Here is a 24388-nt window from a genome sequence, read left to right as displayed (position 1 = left end):
CCTTCAGCTAAGTGCCAATTGAGTGGCATACCCAATGAAAGCCATAGAAATGTGCAGAAGAGAATGAGGCTGTTATGGGTGGGGGAAACTTGAAGATAAAGCATTTACCATGATTATTAATAATAATAATAGCTAGCTTTTATACAGTACTTCAGTTTTCAAAACACTTTCTTTTCATTATCTCGTACTTTCACAACAATTCTGGGAGAAGAGGCACTACAAGTTTATCATCCCCATTTTACAGATAAGAAAGCTGCCTCAGGGACCAAGCACAAGATAAGTGGCCAGTAAGTATTTGCTGATGGATTGCCTGAATGAAGACAACCAGAGCAGGGGCTTCCTTTGGAATGTTTCTCAGATTAGCCCTTTCCTTTCCAGACCCAGCACAAGCATACTCTTCAAACCCACATTATATAATACTTCGGTTACTAGGACCTCCTACTTAGTCTTCTTGACTCTCTCTTTGTAGTTTATTTTGTACATAACTACAGTGCAATCTTTTTAAGACTCCATTTGTGTCTTGATACATCCCCACTGTAGAATCTATTTCTTTTCAAGTCTCTTCCATAATCTGCCCAACCCCTACTACCTATTCAATCTTATTTCCCATCCTTTCTTTGTAGCCACCTTCTGCTGCAGGCAATGAGGCCCATCTACTGACTTTTTCCTACCATAGACATTTACTCAGCATACTTATAAATGGTGCCACCCAGCCCTCACCCTTCTGCCCATGTAGTTCCTCTAGCCTAGAATGCCAATTCCCCCTCCATTTAGCTGAGTTCTACTTATCTTTCAAGGCCCAGTTAAAGTCGTGCCTCTTCCATGAATACTTCCATGGCCTTTGTAGGGCAAAAAAAAAGGGGTGTATGGGGTGTTGGGGGGGGACTAGCACATCTGGTATGGAGGCTTGCCCAGTCCTTTTCAGGTCTCTTCACCCACTTTTGGTATTCACCTTTCCCTCAGCATTCACCTGTGACTCCAAGAAACTATAGTATGTGCAGGGGCCACACTGGTGACTAGACCAGGTTGGGGGTAACCAACAGGCCTCAAACTCATTACTGAACTCAGTACCCCAAACATGTGAAGACTTCTCCCAACCCCACCCCCCAACCATGGAATGGATGGATGAAAACAATGTGTTCCAATACCCATGAAAAATAGCTGGAGCAGGTGCTGTGGGGTACTTAGAATTTGGTTGGACATCAAAGATGTCAAGATCATCCACTGTACCCCAGGCCATCACTAGTTAACCTGACTTTTGTCTTACCACTAGATTTTTTTTTTAAACTTGTACTTTCTTAGTAATGACTTCAAGACAGAAGGGCAAGAGCTAGGCAATTAGGTTTTAAGTGACTTGCACAGGGTCACACAGCTAGGAAATATCTGAGGCCACATTTGAATCCAGGTCTTCCTTACTCCAGACCTGGTGCTTTATCCATTGTGCTACCTAGCTGCTCCTTGCCAATGGATTTTGAAAACTCTGTTTGAGAAAGAGAGGTTGATCACTTTTTGCCTCACTTATACCCAATTCCCCATCACCCATTTGTCATATTATTGGTCCTCTTCAAAAACAAAGGATGAACAACAACCAAGACAAAAAGACTTCACTCTTCTATAAAATCCCACAACATTCACTAACTCGATTTCTTATCTTAGCATATAACTGTTTTCAAGTTGAATATATGTTACCTTTGTCTACTTAGCTAAATTTAAGCTTTTGGAAACCATGTCTGGAAATCTGGAAAAAAATCTGAAGCCACATCTCTTCCTCCTGTATTCCCCACTGTGCCTAGCATAGTACTAAGTAACTCTGAATGCCTATAAACTAGAAGCAGAAATGAAGGTGGGGGAACACTGCAGGGAGGGAAGAAGAAGAAGCATTTATATAGCTTGAGGTTTGCAAAATGATTTGTAAATATTCTCTCATTTAATCTCCCTGACAATTTAGAGAAGTGGGTGCTATACTCGTTGTCCAGAGTCACACAGCTAGTAAGTCAGATTGTGCCCATTTTACCTCCATTAAAACCTTCCTCTATCCATTCATCAAAGCAAAGAGATGACCTGGGTTCTATTGAACTATGCCAGTAAGCTCTAAATTCTATCAGATCTATGAAACCACAGAGGCTTCAGGTTGATTCCAGTGTCTTCCAAGGCCTGATCTAGCTAAGTTAAGAAGGGGTCACAAGCTGTTCCAACCATTCTGGAAAGGAATTTGGAAGTATGCCTAAAAGGTTCTAAAACTGTGCATACTTTTCAGGATAGCAATACCACTACTAGCTGTGTATCCCAAAGAGATTTTTAAAAGGGGAAGAAGATCTATTTGTGCAAGAATACTTACAGCAGTTCTTTTTGTGGTGGCAAAGAATTGGAAATTAAGGAGATATACTTCAATTGGGGAGTGAGTGAACAAATTGTGGTATATGATTGTGATGGAATATAATTTAGCTATAAGAAATGATGAGAGTATGGGTTCAGAAAAAAATTTGGAAGACCTACATGAACTGATGAGAACAAAGCCAAAAGAATCAGGAGAACATTGTTCACAGTAACAACATATTGTACCATGATCAAACTGTGTAAGACAGCTATTCAATGACCCCAAACAATTCTCCTATCTACCTCCAGAGAAAGAACTGATTGAGTCTGAATGCAGATCAAAGCATATGATTTTTCCCTTTAGTTTATCTGTGTGTAATTTTATTTTGAGGACTCACATCATGGCCAGTATGGAAATATGTTTTTTATGATTATATATGTATAACCCAGATCAAATTGCTTACCATCTCAGGGAGGGGAAGTGAGGGAAGGGAAGGAAATAATTTGGGTCTCATAATTTCAGAAAACGTTAAGTTTTAAATTGCTATTACATGTAATTGGGGGAAAATATTTTTTAAAAAAAAAGAATCACAGCCAGAAGATAGGCCACCAATCAATGAATGCTTTTGGATATAGCAAGTCATAATGGTCATCTTTGAATATGGGTGTTTGAAGAGAAGGGAGATATCAGAGAGAATTTCACACTAATGAAATCACATATTTTATGAAGCAGTCAAATAAGTGTCCCTTAAAGACATTTTCCCTTTGAGTTCAAACTTTGTCAAATATCATACTGATTATTCTCTTTACTTTTCTTCCCCCATTTTTTTTCAAGTTTGGACTAGAAAAAAATCATTTTAATAAATAAACATTTGATTGTGACTTGCAAATTGCTACATTCTGAACAACAGCTTTACAGAGGATAAGAATATGTATCATTTAAATATGATTTGTGAAAGAATAGAAAATGCTTAGTTTCAGAGTATGCAACTTCTCTGACTCTTCATGACTCAATGTGTAGGAGTGATGTGGTATGTGTGTAGGGGATGGGGGGAATAAGGGTGAGAAAGTGGGAAGGAACCGCTAATTATTAGATGATTTGGGGGCTCCAGGGCATCTGGGCCTCCTGCCACTGAATCTTAGCCCTCATTATAGAGCACCAGATGGATGAATGGCATTTTATGGTATCTCAATGATCTATGCCTTTTAAGTGGTTCTTATGTTTTGACAGTATACAATTATGATTTATTTCATGAGAAATCAACAAGAAACTTTTTAAACATACTCCAAAACTTAATATGAGAAAATGAATTAAGGAAATTTGATTGTATATATCCTTAAAAGGATAGTGAAAAGGGGGACAACTTTGAAGGAAAAAGTATATATCAATATGCACATTTATATGTATACCTCTGGTGTTAGAAGTTTCCACATGCCACAGAGGGCTCAGGTACACTTTGGGAAATTTCCTGATCTCTGGCTCATTGATCCCATCCAGAAAAACTGAGAAAAACACTAATAAGCTCTCAGGATCTTAACACCAATTCCTCTTGAAAATAAGTGTCTTCACAAATCCCAAAGAACCAAGAGGTTTACAGACAAAGCAAAGCAAAGACATGGAACCTACATCAGAGCTGGAAGAAGGTAATGACAACTACTGACTGTAAGGGGTAAAATTTAGGGGTTATTGACTGAATATATTATACTAGTGGTCACCAGAGAGTAATTCAATCCCAATAAAATACTCAAGTCAGTTTGGGATTTTATGGTAGTTTAATTACAATAGAGGGAAGAAATTAAGAAGAAGAGAGAGAGGAAAGAGAATTTAAACTGTTCCAGCCTGGGCTGAGCCAGGCAGGAGTTCAGAGGCCTTGGCCATGGGGCCTTCTCAATCTAGCTCGGCTACGAGGCCTCCTCCAAGATGAAGGGGTCTCCTAGGAGGATAGCGTTTTAGGAGGTAAATGAAAAGGAATCAGCCTAAACCACTCACCAAACTGCCAAGATGCAAACTACATTGCTACAAGCCACACGAGCGAGACAGAGAGCAATGTCTCCGTGAGAGAGGCCAGAGAGAGGAAGTGACGTGAAATATATAGATCGTTCTTTACATCACTTCCTGCATCTCAAATGTACCAATGGTAGCTTAAGTTTTACTCAGGACAGTCCAGGGGGTCTGTCAGTTGTTTCTTATTTGTCACTTGCTAGCACATGTCTGTCATTGGCCATTCTCCTCAACACTTAGTCCTTAAGTAGGGGTGTATACATTCCTGGTTGCTAGGATTTTAAAGACTAATCAGGGTGAAGAAAATCTAAAATTCACAGTCCCCCCTGATGATGATTGGGGAACTAGTCTCCCCAATTGATCACTAAACATAATCATCCTGCACCTCTAAATTCTTCTAACTGCAAGTGCATACAAAATTTTCTTTACCCCTTACACTAAGAACAATCCTGCCCCAAGGCCTGTAGAGTCTCAGTGACTTACCTCCAGAGCCTGACCAAAGCTCTGAACCAATGCTCCCTCCAATTTAGTTCTCAGGACATTGAGTACAGTATAGCTCCTCAAAATGTGGGACCTACTGCAAATCCCCAAAGCTCCCAGAAAATGATTGCTAGTGTCCTCTTCCAAGGTTCTTAGATCCTTATATCTATCCCTAACACCTTACTCTATAGCTCTGAGCATGTAAGCATTTGGGAGGTGATCCCCATCATTGTTCCTCCCAACTACCAGTGTCTATGCTTTTCTACAGTCATGTCTTTTAATCTTGTGTGTGTGTGGTGGGGAGAGGTGGGATACTCTAAATTGTTCCTGATTTGGCTAAGGACAATTGACCTCCTGACAACAACTTTTAATACAATAACTGCCAAAGGAAATGTGGGGTTCTTTTTCTGGCCTCATAGAACCATGCCCAGCAATAAAGAAAACACTGACCCTTTCATCCAAGCTAATTTTAGGTTACAGTAGGGTAAATTCATAGTCCCCAGTCCTCTTCTTGTTTGTACTCAAGATAACCTAAGCTTTTGCTTAGTACCTCTCTACAAAACCCCTAATTCTACATGGCTTTCCAAGTTATTCATGAGACTCCTTATATATCTCTGCAATCAGTGTGGCAGGGATATTTGAATTACCCAAAATTGTTTTCCAAGAAGATCCAGGGCATTGATACCAAAAAGAATAAATTGCTCCTCAATGTTGGCATGCTCTTTTTTCTTTTTAAGCCCTTACCTTCCATCTTAAAATCAATACTGTGTATTGATTCTAAAGCAGAAGAGCGGTAAGGGCTAGGCAATGGGGGTTAAGTAGCTTGCCCAGGGTCACACAAGTAGGAAGCATCTGGGGCCAAATTTGAACCCAGGACCTCCCATCTCTAGGCCTGGCTCTCAATCCACTGAGCTACCCAGCTGTCCCCCAAACATGTTCTTGATAGGATAAAAATGCCCAATGCTGCTATGGGCTCTATCTATTTAATTATTTAGGTATGCAAATTAGAGTAGGGGGTAAAAAAGCTATAAATGGAACTTACCTTAAAAGATGGGTTTTTATCTATAATGGTAATTCTCAGGAAAAGGAGAAAAACATGATAGCAGTAGAAAATAGAGTTGTTTAGTCCACCACTCCTGGACAAAATATTTTGTCTTCTGTCTCAAAGTTCATTAGCTTCCCAGCTCGTTAATTTGCTCTCGGTATTTGAGAAATATTAAGCAAATGGAGCAGAGTTTGAAAACCAAAGTATAATAAAAAGAGGAACTTCATTTGTTCCTCAATGTTTGTATTTCTTTAAACCTGGATCTAAACTGTTACAAAAATAATAACTTACATTTATATAGCTCTTTGTAGTTTACAAGTGCTTTCTTCCTGAGTCTTGTATAGTAGATAGTACAAATATTAGTAGATCCATCTTGAAGATGAATATACCCACTTATATTTAAACTCTAAGAAACTCAGAGAAGTTAAATTACTTATCCACAGTTACTAAATGGCAGAGTTAAGATGAAAACCCTGGCCTCACAGTTTCTGATCAAGAGCTCTTACCATGAGACCGACTATAGAGCCTCTATCATATTTAAAAATAGAAATTAGAAATTTGTTGATGCATATGCAACCATTTTCAAAAAGATTTATGTTCTGTTTGAAAGAGTGTGATATAGTAGGAAAATCACTAAATTAGGAGGCAGGAGACTAGGTATCTTATTTCAGCCCTATAATAATACATTTCATGAGTTCTTAAGGTCTTAGTTTCTGCATTGGTAAAAATAAGTAGACTTGGACTTAATGATCTCTTAGGTACCTTCTAGTTTTTAAAACATTATGATTTTCTGATTCTTACTGCTACTCCCTATTCCCCATCACTTCTCCATGCTGTGGAATGTTTAGTCCATGTAGCCATATCTCACTGTTAGTCATATACCCATATTGACTTAATACTTCCTTCATTTCTCAGAATCACAATATTCTGGGTGGTAAGGGACCTCAGAAATTATGTAGCCCTGAACAAGAATCTCCTCTAAAACATTCTTGACAAGTCACTATCTAGGATCTATTTACTGATTTTCATGAGCAGGAAAAAGCATTCGAAGGCATTTCATTCCATATTGGGAAGAGTTTTTGTTGTTAGAGATTTGTTCTTTATGTGTAGTAGACAGCGTCTGTTTAGCTTCCACCAGATTTTCTAATTCCTCTCTTGAGATCAGGAAGAATAAATCTAATCCCTCTTCCTTGTAACAGTCCTTCAAACATTTGAGTACAGATATCATTCTCTGCTCCACCCCTCACCAAGTCTTTTCTCTAAGCAGAGATCCCCAGTTCCTTTGACCAATTCTCATATTGCTAGCCTCTCCCTATCCTGATTGTCTTCCCCTGGGCATCTTCAAGGACTGTGTCCATGATCCCCCCCCAAACATTATATTCCATATGTGGTCTAAAAAAGGCTATTGCTCCACTTCATCCTGAGCACCCTGCATCTATTAATTCAATCTAAGATAGCTGAAGATATAGAGGAGGCAATGAAGGGATGTTCTTAATGTTGAGTTTACAATTCACTAAAAGGCCCAGACCTTTTTCATAGGAACTATTATTTAACTATTTCTCCTCTATATTGTATTTAGGCAGATGATTCTTTGAATCCCAGTGCAAGACTTTATATTTTTTCAATTAAAATTCATTTTATTAAATTTGGCCATTTTTCTAGATTGTTGAGTTGTTTTTGGATGATAATTGGCAACCAATGCATTAAATATCCTTGGGAAAGATACACACATTCCAAGGAAATTCTTGATGAAAACATATTTGTATATTTGACAAGCATATCATCTATTCCTTTGCTGAATTTATTAATAAAAATGTGAAACAGCATAGGGTTTAGGACATATCCCTGAAACATTCCATTAAATCAAGAGTTCTTAATTTGGGATTTCCAATCACCAAAGAGGTGACAGATTTCAGGGGTCCTTGAACTTAGATGGAAAAAAATTACATATCTATTTTCACTAACCTCTAACTGCAATTTGTCATTTCCAAATATTGTTAATTTTTAAAAATCATTTACGAGGAGTCCATAGTTTCACCAGTCTGCCAAAAGAGTAAATAACACTTTTAAAAAAGGTTAAGGGGGCAATTGGGTGGCTGGGGGCAACTGGATGGCTCAGTAGATTGAGTCAGGCCTTGAGACAGGAGGTCCTAGGTTCAAATATGGCCTCAGCCACTTCCTAGCTGTGTGACCCTGGGCAAGTCACTTAACCCCAATTGCCTAGCCTGTACCATTCTTCTGCTTTGGAGCAAATACACAATATTGACTCCAAGATGGAAGGTAAGGGTTTAAAAAAAAAAAAAGGTTAAGAACTATTCTAGAATTTTATGAGGATTTGAACCTAAATCTGCTAAGTCCAATGATCTTCCACTATCCTTACTTCTGTAATGCCCCAATGCCCTCGCCTAATGCCCAGTCTATTCAGACTCTCTATTCCTTTACACCCTGACCCATAATGGATGTGCCTGAGCAATATCTTGGGTCCCTGTGGCACCAATGCTGTGGACTTTGCTCTGGCATAAATTATGCCTCACTCTACAAAGTATAAAAATTGCCCTTTGCTTGGACAGTTGATTGTTGATGTCTTTAATCAAGTGTGAAATTCCTTTGATAGCTAACTCCTCCACAAGGTGCCAGGGTATTGTTGCCCCACTGACACCATATTGATGTTAATTAATTCACAGCTCATCTACTTTAACTACACTTGGGTTCCACCTCTAAAAGGAGATCAGAGATCTGGAGAAGGAAGGGGATCCAAGCTAAAAGGTTCTATGTTGTCCCTAAAGGGATGCCTACACAACCACTTGATCCCTCTTGAGAATCATCTCTTACAAGGATCCAAATGCAAATGAAATTTCTGAATGAAGCCTCATGGGCCAAGTGAAGGAGTTCCTAAATAAACATGCACCAGAGAATCATGGGGACAGTTATAGATGGAGACTAAAGCAGAGTAGTAAAGAGTTCTTAGGCTAAGCCAAGTAATTGGACCAAGTAAAGGTGTTCTCACATCAAGTATGAATTTGAGCCAAGGTACAGCCAGAGACAGAGTTAAAGAAGCAAGCTTACTTAAGCAAGTTAACTTGGATTTCCATTTGATACTGTTAGGTCGGCTATGTAGGGCCAGAGATAAACTGTTTGATTTTCTATGAATTTCAAATGCATTCCCCTTGGAGGAGAGGGCTTTAGCATATGATTTTTTACTTCAATATATTTGGATTTTTGTTTTATATGATTATTCTCTTACAGAAATAAACAATACGGAAATATGTTTTGCATGATAATACATATATAACCCAAATAAAATTGCTTGCCAGCTCTGGGAAAAGGGAGGCAAGGGAAAGAAGGAGACAATTTGGATCATATAACTTTGAAAAACTTAGAAACTTAAAAATTTAGGGAAAAAAACTTAAAAACATAGAAATTTGTTATGACATATAATTGGTAAAATAAAGTATCATTATACCCAAAAAAAATTACATTGCCCCCAGCATTGACTTCTTCTTTCTAATGGGTCTAACTCTATTAAAGAGTTTATATTCTTAACTGCTATTTCCACTCTATCATAAAAGACCGTGGTGTTAAGTCTAAATATGGTGCTTCCACTGTCACCAATGATAAGAATATTTTGCCAAAAGAATACCACTATCTATTTGATTTTTCATCTATTTGTTATCTTCTTTTAAGTTCTATCTATAAATGTTCTTGGAATGATTGGATCATATTAGGTATTTTGCCAAGCTTTCTGTAAATTTATTATCTCTTCCACTTTTGCTGCTGAGGAAAGAATACTACTCATGATCTTCTACTACCTCCCTCTCACATTTGTAAATGGCACTGTAGTTTAAACCAGTGTTGCCCTTGACTACACAATGTCCTTCTGCTTAGCAAGATGATTAGTCATTTGCTGACCCTGGTGGCTTTTGAGCTATTTGTACCTTTTCATTGTGCCTATTAGGTTTATTTAATTTATATTTATGTTTATTATTATATATATCATATAAAGCATTATAACAATTAAACTTTCTTAGTGCTAAAAATCAGCCAATGGTATAACTTTTATTTACCATTTTTCAGTGCCAACAATTTATTTAACTACATTGAGCTGTTGACGTTGTTGCATGCAATGTCTTACCATCTTTATCCATTCTTCTAACTTGATGTTCATTTTGGCCTTTATCAAAGTAGCCAGTGATCCAAATATGCAAATATAATTCATTTAGAAATGAATTGCATATCAGTAAAAAGTTGTTTCGTAACTGATGTTATAGTCAATTTTATTTTTTTCTTTTTTATGTTATTTAGTGTTTGCCACATCTAGTGTCTTCTGATTCTTTTTTTTATATATATATATTTTTTCTTTTCTTTTTTATTTTTATTTGGTCATTTCCAAACATTATTCATTGGAAACAAAGATCATTTTCTTTTCTTCCCTCCCCTCCCTCCCACCACCTCTCCCATAGCCCACGCGCAATTCCACTGGGTATCACATGTGATTCTCTTCTTGAAAAAGATGTTTGCAACTTACAGACACAAAGCTTCTGAATAGTTTCCTAGCCTTTGCCTTCTTCATCTTTTTATCCCAAATAATATCTTCCAAAATATGTTTTCACTGTCCTTTTCTTTGATCACTTTTATGTTGAAATCAGTATCAAGGCATATGTGACTCCATTTGAAGGATCTTGGAAAATACTTTGCTTTTTCATTCTCTGCAGCAAATTTTTATGCACAAGTAAAATATATTATGACCATTATCATTAGCAAAAAATAGGACGGAGAAGATGTCAGCAACTACCAACCTCTATGATGACTTTCTTATCTCTAAAATAGAAATAAGAATGGTCCACACATATCAAGGAAATCCTTGAGGAAAACCTGAGACAGAGAGAAGGCAGACTTTCATAGATTTTGTTTTCTTTTTACAGTAGGCTACATATTTAGAGTTAAATAATTGACTAAAAGGTATAGAGAATATGAGTCTACTGCATTTGTTGATTGGTGATATAGTTTGAGTATTTGGAAAAGAATACTATTCAAAAACAGAACAAAATAGTAAAAATATTTTTAAAGCACTTGACTAAATTTAGCAAAATATAAACAAATCCAACAAATCATCTCCTATGCATGTCTTAAGATCATACCAGAATCCTTCATATGTGCAGAGATAATTCCATTCAAAAATCCTCAAGCCATAAAACATGAAGCCAAGCTTGCCAAAGATATTCATCATCATCTTAGAGGATGTCTTGTGAAGGGCCCAAAAGGGGGGTTTCCTGTAGGTACTGAGTTCCTCCAAATGCTTCTGGTTGATAATTTCATCAAGATGTGGAATGCTACATCGCTTATAGCTCTAAATATTTTCTAAAAGATTGAACCACATCAAAACACATAAAAAAAAATAAAATGTAAGAAACATACATAAAGGTCAAGTTGTGAGATATAGATAGCATATATATATATCATATACAGTATAATATATAATGTGATGGGATATGATATGATATATAACATGATGAACATCATTGAGTTAGTCCATCAGAAGTTATCTTGGATGGAGACTACAAAGAGACAATGAAATGGGCCCAGAAATGAACATGAGAAAAGTGGGCTATATTATGCCTGAGAAATCATACAATGCTTTCAAAACCTCAAGCTATTCCTTGAACAAAAACAAGTGCAAAAAAAAGAAAAAACCCACATGGCTACACATTATGGGACATCACAATCTTCAAGGAATCAAAATTGTTGGGAACCCAAAGAGCAAGGGAAAAAACAATAATACAAATAAACAAATTATAACATAATAACAACAATGGCTTATGTCACAAGAAGTGGCATAAAAGTTGTTGTCTAGGAAATATATGATTGGAAAAGAAGACAACCTGTTAATGTATCAAGAGTGAGGGATTACTGGTGGCAATCTGAGCTTTTATGACCATATTATAAGACAATGACAAGTGTATCCATTCTGTTGGTGGCCTTATATAGGGGAATATGGACAAAAATTGTTCATCTTCATTTTCAAAGAGGATCAATGGTATCATGAAGTGATGACTTGACTTGAATTTAAATTGCACAATTTAGTGTTAGAGACAAATAGAGACAATTGCACAAAGTCATCCGCCTCCCTCTCTCTTCCAGTCATCAAAGTCCAGAGACAAGACAAAAGTCAGGACTGGCAATGGCCAGGAATGCAGTGGATGACCTTGGCATCTTCCATGTCAGATCAAGCTCCAAGTGTTCTGTAGCACCTGCTTCAATCACATTGGTAGCTGTTGAAACAAACTGTTCTCATTAGCCCATTCCACCAAGGAAGTCTTTATATGTTTGGGATACACAATGAGAGCTTGGTCACAGAATAAGGTGTGAATGGGTTGAGATCTGCACCTGGAGGGTAAGGAGGAGACTACTAACACTGTTGAGATCACAGGTATTATGGAGAACCTACCTAGCTTCCCTGAAGTCAAGAAGTCATTTAGGTCTATGCTGGAAAAGTGGACCTAGATAGATAAAACTTTGCATTGTCTTAGGATGATAATGCTAAGGGAAATTTAAATGGACATAAATGAGCATTCCCCAGGAGGAAATACAATCAATCTTTCCAGAAAAGAAAAATAGACACAAATGAACTTTGAAATGTGGCTTTTCAAATGGCTTTATCACTGCACATGGAAGAAGGCAGTGGGACATAGTGACTAGCAGGTGCCTATAACTATATATGGCCCTTATTCTGGGCAATAATCCATTTAATTTCTCTTGGTCTTAATTTCCTCCTGAAATTCTTCCAGCTCTATTTCTAGTACTCTCTGATCTTATTCTGGAAACTTTCTAAAAGTTATCAATGAGTTCTTGATCCACAGAGGATTTGAGTTTAAATTCCAGTTCAGATATTTCTTTAAGTAAATCTCTTCACCTTTATGGTCCTTGATTTCCTTATATATAAAGGGAGAGGTTTGAATTGTTGCTGTTCAATCATTTGAGCTCCATCTGACTTTACATGATCCCATTTGGGATTTTCTTGGCAAAGACACTGGAGTGGCTTGCCATTTCCTTCTTCAGCTTATTTTATAGATGAGGAAACTGAGACACTCAGGGCTAAGTGCTTGCCTAGGGTCACATAGCTAGTAAGTGTCTGAGGTCATATTTGAACTCAGTTCTTTTTGACTCCACATCCCATGTTTTATCCTCTGTGCCATCTAGCTGCTTTAGGGTTTTAGGTCAGGTGACCTTTAAGACCCATCTGGGTCTAGATCTACTGTCCAACCCATCTCCATGTACTCTGTGATCCAGTGATTCTGACCCCCTTGTTTGTTCTCAACTAGTCATTCCATATCCCCACTTCCCTCCCCCATTTACATAGGCTGTCCTCTCTGCCTGGAATTCTGCTTTCTCATTTCCATGTCCTGGTTTCCCTGGCTTCCTTCAAGTGTCAGCTAAAATCCCATCTTCTGCAAAAAGCCTTTCTTGATCTCTTGCACTGCTAATCCCTTCCCTCTGAGTTTTATCTTCAGTTATCCTGCTTATATGTATATCATGTTTGTAAACAGTTGTCTGCAAGTCGTCTTCCCCTGTTAAATTGTGAGTTCCTCATAGGCAGGGGTTGTCTTTTGCCTTTCTTTGTATCTCTAGAATTTAGCACTGTGCCAGCAGAGTAGACAATTTAATAGATTCTCATTGCCTATGTTCTACACACAGGAAATCAAAGGTTGAAACACTCCCCTTCCAAAAGAAAACAAACCCACCCAATTCTTGAAATAATTGGGGGTTCTGTTATGCGCCTTTCTTTTTTGCCAGTTCCAAACATTGAAGAACTGACAATAACATCTCCATGCTGGCCCGTGGGATGGTTAGATTCGGAGAAGTCAGGGGTGACTCTGGGTCCTCGTGGCAAATCATTTTCCCCGGGCTCCCCCACAGCCTATTTCCAGAAGAGCTGCAATTCCCAACCTGAACAACCCATGATTTAAATCTTGCTCAGTGTAAAAGCGATTGTGCCCAAGTCTTCTGAGGGAAGCTTTGTGTGTTTGTATAAATCTCCCTACTCAAAATATCTCCCACAGTTGACTGACGGCCCGTGTAATTTAGCAGAAGGCTAAAAATTAAAATCTTACAACCTGCTGGGAATGAAAGAATCCAGTAACACTGTGTGCCTCGCTCCCCCCCTCACTAGAGCCCAGGCACAGATGTCGAGGCTGTTCATTTTGGAGATGGAACAAAATATTTGTATTTAGATTTATTAAGTCATTATTCTGCCATTTGTTCAATCCGCTTTATTAAAACCAGATCCGATCTCTGTTTTGAAAGTCTTACCTGATTTACATAAGCTGGTACCAGCCCTAATTATGGCTTCACTGGGTGTCTTTTCATTTGGAGGGGTGTTGTTTTTTTTTTCGTTGTTGTCGCCCGCCTTTATAGCCCATATGTTTGCCTTGAGATAGCAAGAATCTTTTTTCTATAAATAGATGATTCAGAACAACTCTTTCTGCCAGTTATCTGTCCACACATCAACATTAACATAATTGCAACAGTGAATGTCTAATCTCTGTAATCACACGTTAGAGTCTAAAAACTGGATTGGGTTTCATAAATTGTATAATTTGAGGCTTTCCTGGGCTAACCACTCGTCGGGGCCCAGCGCTATGGAAAGTTCAGAACTGGCTGCTGCTGCTGCTGCCGCCGCCGCCGCCGCTGCCCCAGCTGCTGCCCCTACTTCTACTGCTACTGCCCCTGCTGCTGCTGCTGCCGCCGCCGCCGCCGCCGCCTCCTCCTCCTCCTCCGCCGCAGCCGCCGCTGCCGTCGCTGCTGCTGTTTTCAGCTGGGCTGGCTGGAGACCTAGGTGAGGGCATGAGGAAGAGCAGAGATGAATAATCGCTGGCTGTGCGAGCCCCAGGTGGAAACTTATCATAGACCAACTGATGCCTGTCACTGGGACTGCCCCGTTCATCCTGGGCTCTCTTTGTTTTGTTTGCAAATGTCTCAGAAGGGCAGTTGTAATTGGGCTGGTGTCAGCGGGAGAGAGCCCCAAAGGAAGAGCTGGGGGGGAGGGGGGGAAGGTGTTGGTGAAAGGGTGAGCCTGGCTTTCCTGACAACTCCGCCTCCCCCCTCCCCCCTTTCCTGACAGCTTTCTCTGGGGCAGGGGGTGGGCGAGGCTTCAGGATTGCTGGGAGGATTGCTTCTGAAGCTCCCCCAGGGAGCTGTCTGGAGAAAGGGCCAATTTTGTTTTGCATTTACAAGCTTCCTCTGGGCAATGTTATTCCTGCTCAAGGTCTCCCGCGTTGCAGGGAGGCTGATGACACCCTGATATATCTGTTGGTCCCTGCAGACCCTGTGTGCAGGCTCTGACTGAGTTGCATAATTGCCTTTCCTTGGAAAATTTCAGATGTCTATTAACTCCTTTAAATTGAGCTGCTAATAAGATGATGGTATTGTTGACCGCCTCTCCCTGTGGTGAGCCTCCTTTTCTCCCAGCCTCCCTCCTTAGTTATTTCTCTTCATCTCCAAACTCACAATGGAAGTGCGAGTGGGGGAGGGAGGAGAGCTCCCTTTCACGAGCTTGTCATTTGACATTTATCCCCACACGACACTGTCCCTGATAAGGTCTGGGGACAGTACTGTCCTTGTCTGCAGTGCTGCACATGAAGACACAAGTATTCTAGAGACCTGGGTTCTAGTCCCGCCTTTGCTTCTAGGCGAACTTGGGCAAGTGGCTTCCGTTCCTTGGGTTGTAAATTGGGCGGGACAGTACAGGGAGATTAAAGGACTAGTTGGAAGCTTCTAAAGTTAGACTTGAATCCAGATCCTCTGATTTCCCTACATAGGATTATGGTAAGAACCAAATGAGATGGGAGAAGTGATGGCACTTATCTCTGCCCCTCTTCTCCCATACTCCCAACGTTTGGATTTTCAACTCAAAAACAGGCTTAAAGACAGGGCCCAAGAAGAATCGTGGGGGAAATCTGTGCTCCAGGCCTCCCATCGAAATTAAACTGGATCCTACCCAAAGGTACTATAATACCATAAGATTTAAAGGAAGAAATAACTCTAGAATTCATGAAATCATAGCTCTAGAGCTAGAAGGTCCTCAGAAGTCAATTAACCTGGAATTTTACATGTTAAGAACCTGAGACCCAGTGAGTGACTTTCCCAAGATGGCACAGGTTAGCATTTGAGTGATTTGAAGGCCAGGTCATTGCCTCACTAGCCAATATGCTTTCTACCTCTTGATTTTATAATGATGATGATGATGACAGCTAGCATTTATAACACACTTTAACATTTTGCAAAGCACTTGACATATGTTATCTCATTTGATCTCACAATAATCCTTTAAGGTAGATGCTGTCATTATCTCCATTTTGTTGATGAGAAAACTGAGGCTGAGAAGGGATAATTAATTTATTCAGGGTCTCATAGCATTTAAGTTTGTGAATTAGGATTTGAGCTTCAGTATGCCTGACTCCAAATCCAGTGTTCTATCCACTTTGCCACCTGACATTCTGCCATTTTATGAAATGAGGAAACAGTTTCCCCAGTTAGCAGGCTTACAGAAATGCTTCAGGACTAGGAGAAGGGTCAGATTCATTTCCCCATTCTAGAATGACCCAGGGGTGACACCCTTCCTCTCTTGGGGTCTAGCTCAGGGTCTAGGGCCATCTCCACAAGCAGCTTCACTCTTTTGTCTCTACCCACTGACTTCCAGCAATAACAACCCAACCTCCAAACCACAGCCAAAATTCTCCAGTAGAGACTTGTCAGGCTTGAGCACAATACTAAGCCCTCCCATTGTGGTGTGACCTAGTGTAGTTCCTGACCCAGATCTGAGTAAACTTTTCATTCTAACCACAAGCTAGGCACCTTGGTTGGGGGCAGGGCCTTCCACTACTCTGAGAAATCTCCTGGGGAACAGCTGAGAACACTTAAGGCTTCAACCTAGGAAGTCAAAGACCCTGCAAGGAGGGCTTCTCACTTGCTCCAAGCCAATGAGTCACATCCAGTTCTATACAAAGTCTTACCCACCTTCAGAGCCCAGACCAGGCTACTTCTTTCACAAAACTTAACTACCTTCTGCTAGGAGCCTGGAAGAACTGTGATGTTGTGGAAATTGTGCTATTTCTGGAACCAGAGGACCTGGGTTCAAATCTTGCCTCTGAGCCTTTAAGGCTGACTACTTGTTTGACTTCTGGCAAGTCACTTTCACTCCTAGTGCCTCAGTTTCCTCCTCTGTAGAAAGAGGAGGTTGGACCAGCTGTTCTCTGAGGAGCCTTTGATCTCTAAATCTAAAAGTTCATGATCTTGGGGAAGCCATCTAGGTCCCAGGAGTCCCATCTATAAAACTAGAACAATGATAATAATAACTTACTTGGAGAAAGGTAAGAGCAGTTTATAGCCACACTCTCTAGTCATTTTCCCTGACAATAAACTTAGTCTCCACCACACTCTTTAGTCCTTGATCTGGTTCTTTGTTTCATGTGCCCAAATCATGTTTACCCAATTGTATTGTAAGTTTGTGGGAGACATTAACTCTGTCATCCCCTAATCTCAAATCCCTTGCACTGCCTAACACGGGATTGGACATTGAATCTATCCGTCAATGACTATTTAAGTGCATGCTGTGTTCTGGGCACTGTACTAGGGACTAGGGATAACTGAGACAAAAAATGAAATAGTCCCTGCCATCATAATATCTCTTCCCCTTCTATTAGGTGATGATACATAGTGGCTACTTAGCAAATATATATATATGTTTATTGTGTGTATATATATATATATATATATATATATATATATACAATCTTAGAAATAAGTTAGAAGGCAATTTAGGAACTTCTTCATTTTATTTTACAAATAAGGAAACTGAGCCCCTAAAATGTGAATTAACTTGCTCAGTTCCACATGTAGTTTGGAGGCAGGCAGGGGCATCTAGGGGAAAGGGTGCCAGCCCTGGAGCTAGGTTGGCCTCAGCCACTTCCTAGCTATTTGACCCTGAGCAAGTCACTTAACACTGGTCGCCTCAGTCCTTTCATCTTTTAGATCATCTGGAGAAGGAAATGGTGACCTTTTTTTTACAATATGCAAAATACAAACAATATTTTTAGCAAGAAAACACCAAATGGGCCCATGAAGTATCAGACATGACTAACTGACAAAAAAAAAAGGATTAGAGTCAGAGCGCGTCTCTATAAAATCATAGACCGAAAGGGACTTCAGAGGTGAACTAACTGGAGAGTCCAATTCCGGCCAACATCTAAGAACCACATTTACAACCTCCCTAAGAAGTGATTATCCACTGACAGGGAGCTCATTACTTTTGAAAACAGCCCATTCCTTTTTTGGACAGGTTTAGTTGTTGGCTTTTCTTTGTGTTAAATAGAAGTCTGTTTCCCTTTAATTTTCATCAGGAAAGCCTACTGGTTCTGTCCTTTGGGGCTAAGAAGAGTAAGTTTCATCCCTCTTCAAGGACAACCCTTTAATCCAGTCTATTTCCATTATACCACTCAATTGATTGATTTCACTCAGAGTTGCCTACATTAGGATTTCTGATTTGAATCATTATATTGAGGTGTTAGTCTATGGTCCACTTGGCAGATAACCCCCTCTCCAATACCAGATATTGCTCAGAGCCAGGGTGACTTGTACTAGGGATGTGGCAAGAAGGGACTCAGCGCTTCAGGGCAAACATACTACTTCCGCTGGGAGAAAGAGCTAAATTAATGAAACTCCATCACCATAGAGACCATCCTGTGGTCCATATCTAATTAGATAAATGTAGGTAAGTTCAGCTTTATAGAAGCAAAACAAGATGCCCTTTCTGTTGGGTTGTGCAAGTAGATCTAGGCTGACAATTGGGGTCCCAATATATCTCCCCCAAGGATGTCTAAAATTCTATCAGTTACCTTTCTTTGGCCAAAGAATGCTAAGTGAACATCATATTTTAAAATGCAAATTCCTCTGGGAAAGGGAAGTGTTAAATCACTGAAAACTAAATCAGTTACAGGAATTATTGATTTTGAGAAGTTAAGGAAAAGGGGGCAGCGCATAAAAGGGGAGAAATCAATGCATTTCTAAGGGTTGGGACAGCATTTCCATCACTTTTCCAGGTTCAGTAGCTGGTACCCCAGAAGCCTAGATGAATGTTGGAGTTGGGTAGGTACTTAGAGCTCAGCTAGTCAGATCTCTTCATTTTACAAGCAAAGAAACTAAGACCTAGAAAGGTTAAATGAATTGTCCAAGGCCACTGAGATAGGACATGACAGAGCTTTACAATTATTACCTCATTTGTTCCTCACAACAATCCTGGGAGGTGGATGCTGTTATTGTCCCTATTTTACAGATGGGGAAACTGAGGCAAATTGTGTGTGTGTGGGGGGAGGAATTAATTAATTTTTTTGGCCAGGGTCACACAACTAGTAAGTGTTTGAGATCAAATTTGAATTCAGGTCTTCCTCACCCCAGACCCAGAGCTCTATCCACTGTAATACCTAAGGAAAAAAAAATCATTTACTATATCTATATATGTACAGTACCTGAATCTGTACCTATAAATGTACATTTGATTGAGTAGATCTACTCTAAACCCTTTAGGAAGTATCTAAATAGGAAGACCTGATGAAGATTCCTCCCAATCTTATTTACTCAAAAGAAGTTCTATGAATGAACCAAACATTTATCATATGCCTGCTGTGTATTTCTTTAATATTAGGTTACAAAAACGATATAACTAATATCTATTGAAGATCAGCAAATTAGAATCTTGCTTTTTTTGTTGAAAGTTCCTACCTAAAGATGTTAGCACAGAAAAGAAGACTGACCTCCCAAATTATCACGTTAGGTTTGCCTTTAGCTAGCACATAAAAGCTAAAAGAAGCAGAATTTTCATGGTTAATGGACTCAAGTAAACTTCATATCTGGCCTCATCCATTTGTTAGCTGCATGAACCTAAGCAAGTCATTTAACCTCTCCTGGTCTCAGTTTCCCCAGTTGTAAAATGGAGACAATATACCTACCTCTTGTAGTAAAGATCAGATTTTTTCTTTGTAAACCTTATGTCACTATAAATGCTAGTTAGCTGTTATTATCTCCAATGTACCTGGTACATAGCTCACTTGAGCATAGTTCTTTTCATGTTGTCTCCTCCGTTAGGAGTGAGTTCCTTGAGAGTAAGGACTGTCTTTGCCTTTCTTTCTATCTACAGTGCCTGGCACATAACAGACCCTTGATAAATGTTTCTCCACTTGACTTCCATTTAAGTGTTCTATGAATGTGAGCTATTAGTCATAGGAGGTCTTTAATTCTGGTTAGATTGAATATTTTTTTAAACCCTTACCTTCTGTCTTAGAATTGATATTAAGAATTGGTTCTAAGATAGAAGAACAGTTAAAAGAGACCTCAGTTAATGAAGAGACCTTCAATAATGACAACACAAAAACCAAAAGGCTGAGAGCTGGAGGCACTAACTGGGATCTTGAAAGACAAGTGGAAGCTACCTCACCTGTGAGTTCTTGGGGATGCTTAAAGAAGAGTTAAAAGATTTCTTTTCTCAAGTCCCCTCAGCCCCAGTGGTTCCTGGAATTCACTTCTACACTTCTAGAATCCAAACTCTCAGTCTAAAGGTGTTCATGCAGCTTGCTGATACTGGGAACCAAGAGATCATGCCCACATGCCTTGCATAACCTGTGCAGATGCTAAGTGTAGTGGATAACAAAGCATTCCATTAATGTCTCTAAGGTCAAGGCTGGGAGCCAGGGTGGGCCACTTAGCAGTCACAAGCTCTGCCTCCAGTGCCCTTGCAGAAACCAGGCACTGGCTGCCAGAGAGATGGGACAAGGAGGAGGGGTGGGGGAAGATGGCTTCAAGCCACCCATTCCAGCTGCTGAAAAAACAATTTAGAGGGCACGCCTAAGTGCCAGTGGCTCCAGAGACATAATTGTGGTATTTGAAGAACGACTTGTTATTGTATTGAACAAAGAGTCCAATGCATTGTTGCTGTGGTTGGGCTGGCCATAAACATAGGCAGAACAGGCCACTGTTCATATATGGTATGATTCTGAGGGTACTAGAAGATTTAGTTCCCTTCCCCTTAAAAAAAAATAATTCTCTCATCCCAGATCCCCAATGCACAAGTTAGAATTTCACTCAGCATCAAAATTCAATCTAACCAGGAACAGGTAGGTGGCTCAGTGGCTGGAATACTTGGTCTTAGACAAGAGATCCTGGGTTCAAATGTGACCTCAGACCCTTCCCAGCTGTGTGACCTGGGACAAGTCACTTAACCCCATTTAGAAAGAAAGAAAGAAAGAAAGAAAGAAAGAAAGAAAGAAAGAAAGAGAAGAAAGCAGAAGGTAAGAGTTAAAAAAAAAATTCCATCTAACCAGAATTAAGGGCCTCCTATGACTGATAGCTCACATTTATATTAGCACTTCAAAGTTAACAAAGCATGCATTTGTTAACTGATTTATTTAATCCTTACAAAAACCCTGTGGGATATATATTATTATTATTATCTCCATTTTACTAGTACAGGCACTGAGGCAGGCACCTGTTAAGGGATTTGCTCAAGATCACACAGTAAGTATGTAAGGAAGAATTTGAATGTTTTCCTGACTCCAAGTCCAGTCCACTAACCATTGTATTCTGCATCATCTATCTGCTCTCTTAGCTTTTATTCCTAACCATAGAAGTGAAAAACCATCCCTGTCCTCAAAGGCTGACAGTCTTTCAGTCCTGTCTAGTTCTTCATGACCCAGTGGACCACAGCTCTGCCCATGGGGTCTTCTGGGCAAAAATACTGGAATGGTTTGCTATTTCCTTCTCCAGAGGCTAGAGATGCAACATGTAAATAGATGAGCAAATAAACACATCACAGTTCCAAGAGGGAGGAAACATTCATGATTGGGGAGATCAGGAAAGAACTCATGAAGGCTTTTACACTCAAACTGAAGCAGGGGCCTCTAAGAGGTGAAATAAGGAACTCTAGGCCCAAGGGAGAAACCTGGGTAAAAGTATGGAGATAGGAGACATCTTGTAAAATTCCAAGAACAGGCTAATTTGACAGGAATATAAAATGCCTGAAGGATGTCTCCAGAAAGGTGGTAGGAGCCAGACTTTGCAAGGCTTTAAATGCCTACATGGGGAGCTACAAGTCTAAACTTAAGGCTTTGATCTCTTTTAAGATGCAAATTCCCCTGGGGAAAGGTGGGTATGCTTTCAGCTGTTATCTGCCACTGACTCACTTGTGAAGTGAAGGAGGGATCTGAGGCCAGGGTTTGGTTAGAAATGGGAGACAACAGGATTCAGGATGAAAAATGCCATCCACTGTCTCCAGAGAAAGAACTGATAGTCCAAATGCAGACTGAGATACTATATTTCACTTAATTTCTTCATTTTTCTTTTGTTTGTTCCAGTTCTCTTTCACAAAATGACTAATATGGAAAGATGTTTTACACTACTACACTTGAAAATCTCTATCAGGTTGCATGCCATCTCAGGGAGGGGGTGAGGGGAGAGCGAAGGAGAGAAGAGAATTTGGCTTAAAGGTTAAAAAAAACCAAAGGTTAAAAAATTGTTGTCTTTTTCATGCAGTTGAGGGGAAAAAAAAACTTTTTTAAAAAGAGAAAAGGAAGGAAGGAAGGAAGGAAGGAAGGAAGGAAGGAAGGAAGGAAGGAAGGAAGGAAGGAAGGAAGGAAGGAAGGAAGGAAGGAAGGAAGGAAGGAAGGAAGGAAGGAAGGAAAGAAGGAAGGAAGGAAGGAAGGAAGGAAGGAAGGAAGGAAGGAAGGAAGGAAGGAAGGAAGGAAGGAAGGAAGGAAGGAAGGAAGGAAGGAAGGAAGGAAGGAAGGAAGGAAGGAAGGAAGGAAGGAAGGGAAAGAAAGACCTAAAGAGTCAGAGACAGAAAGAGAGGGAGGGAGGGGAAGAGGGAGAGAGAGAGGAAGAGAGAAAAATGGAGAGAGAGAGAGAGAGAGAAAGAGAGAGAGAGAGAGAGAGAGAGAGAGAGAGAGAGAGAGAGAGAGAGAGAAGAGAGAGAGAGAGAGAAAGGGAGAGAGAGAGAGAAAGAAAGAGGGAGACAGAAAAAGAGGGAAGGAGGGGAAGAAGGGGATGGGGAGAGAGAGAGTGGGAGATGGAATGGGAGAGGAGAGAGACAGAGAGATTGTATAATTATATAATAATTGTATAATCCTAAAAAAGATGCCCCTTCACTATTTCAGCCAGCTAGCTAATTCCATCAAGTGGGTAGGGAACAGGAAGGGAACATCTCCGCATTTGGTGTTCTGGGGGTTTTTGACTCCACCACAGACTAGAGAGGCTAGGGCTCAGAAAGCAGTTTCCACCTACACCCCATTTTGCTGCAGGCTGACCCCATGTAGCCTTGTTACTATTCTATCACCCTGAAGTTCAAGGAGATTCTTTTTCTGTCTCCACAAAAAAAAAGAAAAAAAAGTCCACTTCCCTCCTGAAGCTCCCATATGGCCTGAGGCCATGTGACTAAGGCCATGCTCTCTTGTTAGTTCTAACTTGCTCTGTGCATTCAAGTCCATGTTTATTTAAAACACACACACACACACACACACACACACACACACACACACACACACATTAGTCACAGCTGAGATTCTTTTCCTTTTCCTGGCTCACCTGCCAAAAGCATTGTCTGATCCCATTTCCAGAGAGGCTGCAGAGGTGAAAGCTGGAAAGGCCCATTTTCTTGGGAAGCAGATTTTGTAGCAGGAGCCCAGCCATTTGAAGGAAAAGGATTTGGGACTCTGGCCTAACCCCAAGAAAACCACCACAGCCCAGCAGAGGTGGCCAGAGGAATCCGCCAACCTTGGCAAAGCCAACAGGAGGGACCAAGAGGAATGAAGCGAACCTCAGATTGAGTCATGGGAAATGTTGGCTTCTGGCACCTAGGAGGCTCACAGCCATGTCCTGAAATGGACTGAGGCAGCCAAACCCACAAACGCATAACTGGCAGGCCCTCCCAGGGATATGAGGATGGAAGAAATTGCTCTGGGAGAGGTAAGTTACAAGCTCATCAGGATAAAGCCACACACGTGCTGCATAAAGGCATAAACCCATAAATGAAGGGCTAGAGGTCAGTCAATTAGTCAGCTAGCATTTATGAAGCTCCTACTGTTTGCCAAGTATCACACTGGGGAATAGAAAGGAAAAACAATCTTTGTTCTCAAGAAGCTCCCCATCTAATGGGAGAGACACCATGCAAACAACTATGTACAAATAAGTTATGTATAGAATGAATGGGAAGCATTCCCAGAGAGAAAGATGAAAGAGGAAGGAGAAGGGCTTTCAGCAGAAGGTGGGATTTTGGCTAAAACTTGAAGGAAGTGAAGGGATGCCTGAAAGCAGAAGTGAAGAGGAAGAACCTTACCTGCATGGGATTACAGAGATGGAGCTAAGGATCCACCAGGAGGCCAGCCATCACTGGATGGAAGAATCCATGGCAGAATAAGATGTGTGGGAAGATTAGAAGGGTAGGAAAAGGGGGCAGCTAAGTAGCTCACTGGATTGAGAGCCAGGCCTAGAGATGAGAGTTCAAATCT

The sequence above is a fragment of the Monodelphis domestica genome, chromosome 1, assembly GCF_027887165.1.
Source record: "Monodelphis domestica isolate mMonDom1 chromosome 1, mMonDom1.pri, whole genome shotgun sequence".
NCBI lineage: Eukaryota > Metazoa > Chordata > Mammalia > Didelphimorphia > Didelphidae > Monodelphis > Monodelphis domestica.
Note: the sequence above shows the minus strand (reverse complement) of the source record.